Source organism: Tenrec ecaudatus, chromosome 2 (assembly GCF_050624435.1).
Source record: "Tenrec ecaudatus isolate mTenEca1 chromosome 2, mTenEca1.hap1, whole genome shotgun sequence".
In the NCBI taxonomy this organism is placed as follows: domain Eukaryota; kingdom Metazoa; phylum Chordata; class Mammalia; order Afrosoricida; family Tenrecidae; genus Tenrec; species Tenrec ecaudatus.
In genome coordinates, this window is record NC_134531.1 from 99,462,591 (window position 1) to 99,469,289 (window position 6,699).

The 6,699-nt window shown below is 39.1% G+C and overlaps 1 pseudogene; it reads right to left on the reverse strand.

Moving 5' to 3' along the window:
• Nucleotides 1-3,015: 3,015 nt before the first annotated feature.
• LOC142440914 (prostaglandin reductase 1 pseudogene) lies at nt 3,016-4,065 on the reverse strand (annotated as a pseudogene).
• Nucleotides 4,066-6,699: the final 2,634 nt, after the last annotated feature.

Genomic DNA, 6,699 nt, shown 5'->3' on the forward strand with positions numbered 1-6,699 from the left:
GCCTTGAACAGAGTACAACCAGGATGCTCCTTAGATGGAGGATGTGAGACATCCTCTTAAGTGCTTTGGATGTAGTATCAGAAGGAGCCAGTCTCTGGAGTTGGGCATGATGCTTTCTAAAGTAGATGATCAGCAAAAACAGAAGAATACTCTCAAGAGTATCTATTGAACTACTTGCTGTAACAATGGGCTCAAACATCAGAACAATTGTGAAGATAGTGCCTGACTGCTCAGTGTCTTACTCTGTTGTACATAGTGCGGCAAGATGAGTAGGAATAGACTGCAGGACATCTAACAACTATATATATATAACAACTATATATATATAACATCTAACAACTATATATATATAACAACTATATATATATAACAACTATATATATATAACATCTAACAACTATATATATATAACATCTAACAACTATATATATATAACAACTATATATATATAACATCTAACAACTATATATATATAACTATATATATATAACATCTAACAACTATATATATATATCTCAATGTCTAAATCTAAATTATCTCTAAGCTTAGATATGAATTCATTTTTCACTGCACTTTTGAAAATATACCTGCTCCAGGGTTTCATTCACCAATGGTGACAAGTTATAATGAAGACCCCTTGATTTCAGAAAATAATTAATTGCAGACTAAGCAATACTTTCAATTTTTTCTTCTTCAAAATGTTACTTCAACTACTTTCATGCATAATTAATTCACTTATTTTTAAAGTTATTAAGGGTTGCGTGAAGGTTTACAGATTGTATTAGTGTTCCAGACAACAATGCCTACTTTTTAAATTTATGTGAATCGATCAGTTAATTGATTACAATCATGCAATGCAATAGCATTTACCCCTACCACATTTCCTCCCTGTGTTTCCTACTTCCTTCTTTTTTCTCATTCTTCTGAGCTTCGTCCTTTAGATATCAAAGACTTGATTATTCTAAGTTGTATTTTATTTCCCTAGCATCATCACTGTTCCCCTCATAGACCCATTTATTGTTTGACCAAAAATTAAAGACTTAGGAGCAGGTTCTAGTCTGATCAGAAAGATGCTTGAGGACCATAGTCTCAACAGCAACTCCAGTGTCTACCCGGCCATTATTCATGCCTTTTTATAACTTTTAGTTTTGTTTCATATTTCTCTACCACACTATCCTGGACCTTCTAATGTTATTTCTTTCAGAGAATTTGATAGGGGTCGTCAAGTCCTGTCTAGTTCTTCTAAGTTTGAGGAAGTTTATGGCCCTGTAAGCTTATGTTTGCTTGAATTAATTCATTTTTTATAGAGATTCTACAATTAGAATTTGTCATGCCAAATTTTCCTATGGGAAATAGTTACATTTTGTGAATGATTAACAAACATCACATCTATCAATAAATGTATATTTATATCTAGTCTTATAGTAATTCCCTAGTACACCCACAGACACACACATTTGGCATAACCACTTAGTGTCGAAATAATATGGCTTTCTTGGGTCCTACATGTGTTTATTTTGTTTTGTTTTTGGTAAAGCTGTCTTGTCCCAATTTGGGGTTCTGATTAGATGTTTAATGTTAAATCCCAATCAAGGGATGCCACCTTTTATTGTTAATTACTGCATTTAAGAACAAGAGGAGGGAATCTCCCCTCTTTAACAACGAAAATTCTACTTCCCCTCATGCTCTATGTCAAATCATGCTACTCTTAAGAAAGTTTTCTTGTCCTCCTACTCCCCAGGTGATATCTAACTCCTGTTAAAATACTGTAATTCTCTTATTCACTATATAGTCTTTCAATGTTAGTCAGCTTGGATTCTTTGGCTACACTGACCATTAGCCTGTGCTATGTTTCCACCCAGCTAGTACATTTCTCATGTTCATGCCTCCTCACTCTTTTGTTCTTTGAAGAAAGTAGGCATTCAAGAACATTCATTTTTAAATTGGTTTCAAGCTATTATAAAGATAGAATTACAATACTTAATAGCTAAACTTAAATTACATTGATCCCTTTGATGTCTAGAACTGAAGCATTGTTACTGTTTTTCAAGTAATTTTCACATTACAGTAGCATATTTTTATGTTTTGTTCCATTTTGAAGATGTATTTCATATTTAGGTATCAAACTGCGATTTGCTTCTCTGGCATACAAAGAGAGAGCCAGTTTCCCTGTAATCACATAATCAGAAAGAATACGAAATTATCTTTTTGCAGGGGACTGAGAAAAACCCATGTAAATTTGAGCTGGAAAATCCTCCAAAATGACCTCACCTGATGATTTCAGATGGTGCTTGCAATTCAAATTGAATTATTAAAAAACTGAAATGTAGTCAAATAAGCATTAATCAGGGATGATATAGAGACAGAAAAGCAGATATAACTGTATTTTGAGAATTAGTATGCTAAAATGATGATCATGTACTTGGGTGAATGCATTTATGTATAATCAATTTTTATAGAGCAAAGGTTTGAAGTTAATCTCCCCTCCTATTTTTACAGAGTGTGGTTTATAAAATTGACCAGGTAGATGAACCTGACTAAAAAGAAGAGAGTATAAAAGATAGTTTATTTTCCTTATATTGCCTTTGCAAAAAGGAAGTTTTGACTACAGGGCAAAGGATAAATGCATCTTATTTCTATTGTGTCTAACACATATTGCTTTATGATGCTCCTAGTACCTCCAAGAAAATAAAGATACCCTGGATCATTTTTAGTTTCTGGAGTTCCAGTATGTCTAAAAACAAAAGAAAAACAAGGCTGATGTGGGTTTAAAAGAAATTAAACATGAAATGTATGGTGTTTACTTTCACGCAGGCCACGTTGTACCCTCCTCAGTCATTGCTCTGATCACCATCACCTGCAGGATTATAATAAGCCTTTTAAAGGCAGGAAAATCCAGTCTTTTAAAATAGTACTTTAAGCCAAAAATTTGATATCATTTTTAAGTGCTATGGATTTTTTGTGACATTAAGTTACACATTAAGGTTTTTTTTAAAGTAAGTAAGGCAACATACATCTTTACTAAATGCTAAAAACAAATCCAAACTCCAAATAATCTCTGCATTCCATGTGCCCTTTTTAATGCTTTCACTATTGTTTTCCCCAGATTATCTCCTTTCAGCATTCCCATAAACGCAGCAGGCATGCTTTCAAATCCTTCCTTGACATCTTCACGGTATTGAATTTTACCCTCTGAGACCCATGTCAGCAAGTCTTTCAAAGCTTTCTGGAGTACAGCCCCTTGCCAGCGAGAGACGACGAACCCTTCCATGCGGAGCTCCTGATAGATGACAATCTCGGTGGGCGGGCCTGGGGTAAGTGGACGAGTACTGTTACAGGTAGAGATGGCCCCACAGATAGCAATTCTTCCAAATTTCTTCATTTGGGGGATAACAACATTTGAAAACTCCCCCCCTCATTATCAAAATAGCAATCATAACCATCAGGAGAGGCTTTTTTCAAAGTTTCTTCCAAAGACTCTATGGTCTTGTAGTTAAAGGCAACGTCAAATCCGAGTTTTTTTAATGTAGGCCACTTTGTCATCAGACCCTGTCACTCCAACCACGGTGCAGCCCTTGAGCTTAGCTATCTGCCCCACAACAGCACCCACTGCTCCTGCGGCTGCATTGACCATCTCAGTTTCTCCGCCTTTCACACCACAGATGTCAAGTAGGCCAAAGTAAGCCGTGAGGCCTGTCATGCCGACTGCCCCCAGAGCCAAAGACATGGGTAATATGTCTGGCCATTCTGCAGGCAGCATTTCCAGGCCCGTCCCGTCAGAAATGGGGTGTGTGGTTCCCGCTGGGAAGGCTGATTGCTGTCTACAACCCTGGCTACTTGCTGGCCCATCATCTTGTCACCCTCTTTCAACCTTTTGGCTGCCACTCTCATATAAGGATCCACAGTGAGAAACAGAGCTTCCAGCAGGACCTCTCCATTTTTTAAGGGTGGAAGTTCAGTTTTCTTTAACTCAAAGTTAATGTTAGTCAGTAGCCTTCAAAATGCTTCTTCAGGATCCAAGTCTTAGCACGAACCATCTTGAAGCTCTTGGGAGAGTGCGCAGAGAGGCAGCGGGACCTAGTTACACATAAAGGTTTTATACAAATTAACCAAAGGAAGAATTCTGAGAAATAAAGATAACAAAGGCTGAGATCAACAAGATATGCATGATAGAAATACAAACATCGTGGCACTTCCCATAAGTATTGAGATAGGTCCTCAACAACAGGATGCATGCTGTGAAGTGCTATTTCCAGCCAAGTTTGAAAGAGAACAATTGGGCTCCTTTGGTGATGCGGCAATCCACAATGACCATCAAGAGCTACACTCACTTGGTACAGACAGACACTCTCCTTCTTTGTCAGCTCAGAGATACGGAGCGGTCTTGGTGCCTTCTTATCAGCAGGTAGAATAGGTCAGATTGGGATGAAACACAATGACACTTTATCTTGTTCCCTTTAATGTTTCCAAAACCACAAGAACTGGGGGTACAAAGATTAGGCTCCATTTTGTGTATTCTTTTTAGTTTGTCTTAATATCTCTGAATATGCCTTCATTTTCTGGGATTAGTAACTCAAATTTAGACTTTTAGAGAGTGATATCGACAGCGCTGTAAGAAAAATGGAAATGATTTAAAAGAAAGTCCTTACATGTAGGGCATGGCTTCCAACACTCTTTTGGCCTAGCACCACCTTCTCAGAAAAAAACAAACAAACACCCAGCACCCCGATGGCACTTAAAGACTTTTGTTTTAAAGTGTAAGAATAAAGTGGAAGTATCTGCTTTTCATTTCAGCAACCCAAGGGAGCTTTGGGAAACAATTATATAAGGTAACAAACTGTTCAGATTCGCCTGAAATATTCTAGTTTTCACACTACAAATCCTACCCACTAAGAAACCACTAAATTACAGGAAATCCAGAGCAGTTGGTCACCCTACATAGAAATTTAAGGAGGAAAATCTATTTATTTATTTTTATTTTTTAATCGTTTTATTGGGGACTCATACAACTTTTATCACAATCCACACATACATCAACAGTGTGAAGCACACTTATACATTTGTTTGCCTCATCATTCTCCAACCTCGCTTTCTACTTGGGTTCCTGGGATCAGCTCCTCATTTTCCTTTTTCCCCTTCCCCTCCTTCCCCGCTCCCACTTCCCTCATGAACCCTTGATAATTTATAAATTATTATTTTATCTTCTCTTACACTGTCTGGCATCTCTCTTCACCCACTTTTCTGTTGCCCATCACCCAGGGAGGAAGTTATATGTAGATCCTTATGATTGGTTCCCCCTTTCTACCCACCCCGCCTTCCCTCCTGGTATCGCCACTCTCACTACTGTTCCTGAGGGGTTCATCTGCCCTGGATTCCCTGTATTTCCAGTTCCTCTCTGTACTGCTGTGCATCCTCTGGTCTAATCAGGTTTGCAAGGTAAAATTGGGATCATGATAATGGTGGGAAGGAAGTGTTTAAGAACTAGAGGAAGGTTGTGAGTTTCGTTGTTGCTACACTGAACCATGAGTGACTCATCTCCTCCTCACTACCCCTCTGCAAAGGATGTCCAGCTGTCTATAGATGGGCATTGGGTCCCCATCACGCGCTCCCCTCATTCATAATGATATGATTCCCCTCCGCCCCCACTTTTGTTGCTTGAAACCTGGTCCTCTTGGCCCTTCATGATCACACATGATGGTGTGCTGATTCCATGTGGGTTTTGTTACTTCTAAGCTAGATGGCTGCTTGTTTGCCTTCAAGCCTTTAAGACCCCAGACACTATATATTTTGATAGCCGGACACCATCAGCTTTCTTCACCACGTTTGCTTATGCACACACTTGTCTTCAGCAATCATATCAGGAAGGTGGGTATCATGGAATGACCATTTAGCTGGGCAAGTTGCTATTGTATTGAGGGAGTGTGTGTGAGGAGTCCTATTGTCCACCTGCTACCCTACTACTGAACCTATGAAAATATGCACATAGGTCTATTTCCCCTTAATCATAAATATATTTACATTATGTACATGTCTGTATTTAGGCTTCTATGTATGCCCTTTGCCTACTATTCCTTTCCTCTATTTCCTTACACGTTCCTCCTGTCCCATTACCATGTTCAGCCTTCACTCTGGTTTCAGTAATTCCTCTCAGTTTCAGTAATTCCTCTCAGTTACCTTGCCCATGGTCACTCCCTACCAGTCCTCCCATCCCCTCCCTCCACTGGTTTTGAACCACTTGTTGTTCCCTTGTCCCTGGGTTGACCAACACCTCCTCCCGTCCCCTACCTCCCACACTCTCGTGGCCCTCCGGGACCATTGGTCCCATTATTTTCTTCTCATATTGTTTGTCCAGCCTATCTTATCTAGGTAGACCTGCAGAGATAATAATATGTGCATAAAATTGCAGATGGCTTTGACAGCACCAAAGTGGCACATAAGAACATGGCAACGATGGCAGCAACACCAAAAACTAACCAACAAAAAAGCCACTGACATACAAAATTTAAAGAAGAGGAAAAACAACAACAACAACAACAAAAAACAGGGGGAAAAAAAAGAAAAGCCTGTTAATAGTGCCAGGCCTGATTGTTGGCCTTCAGGAGTGTTTTCCGGCCGGGTCTGATGGGGTGTTACATCTTGGCCCCAAAGTCCATCCTTCATACTCCCTCGGGACCTCCTTGCTCTGCTTCCCCCGCCACT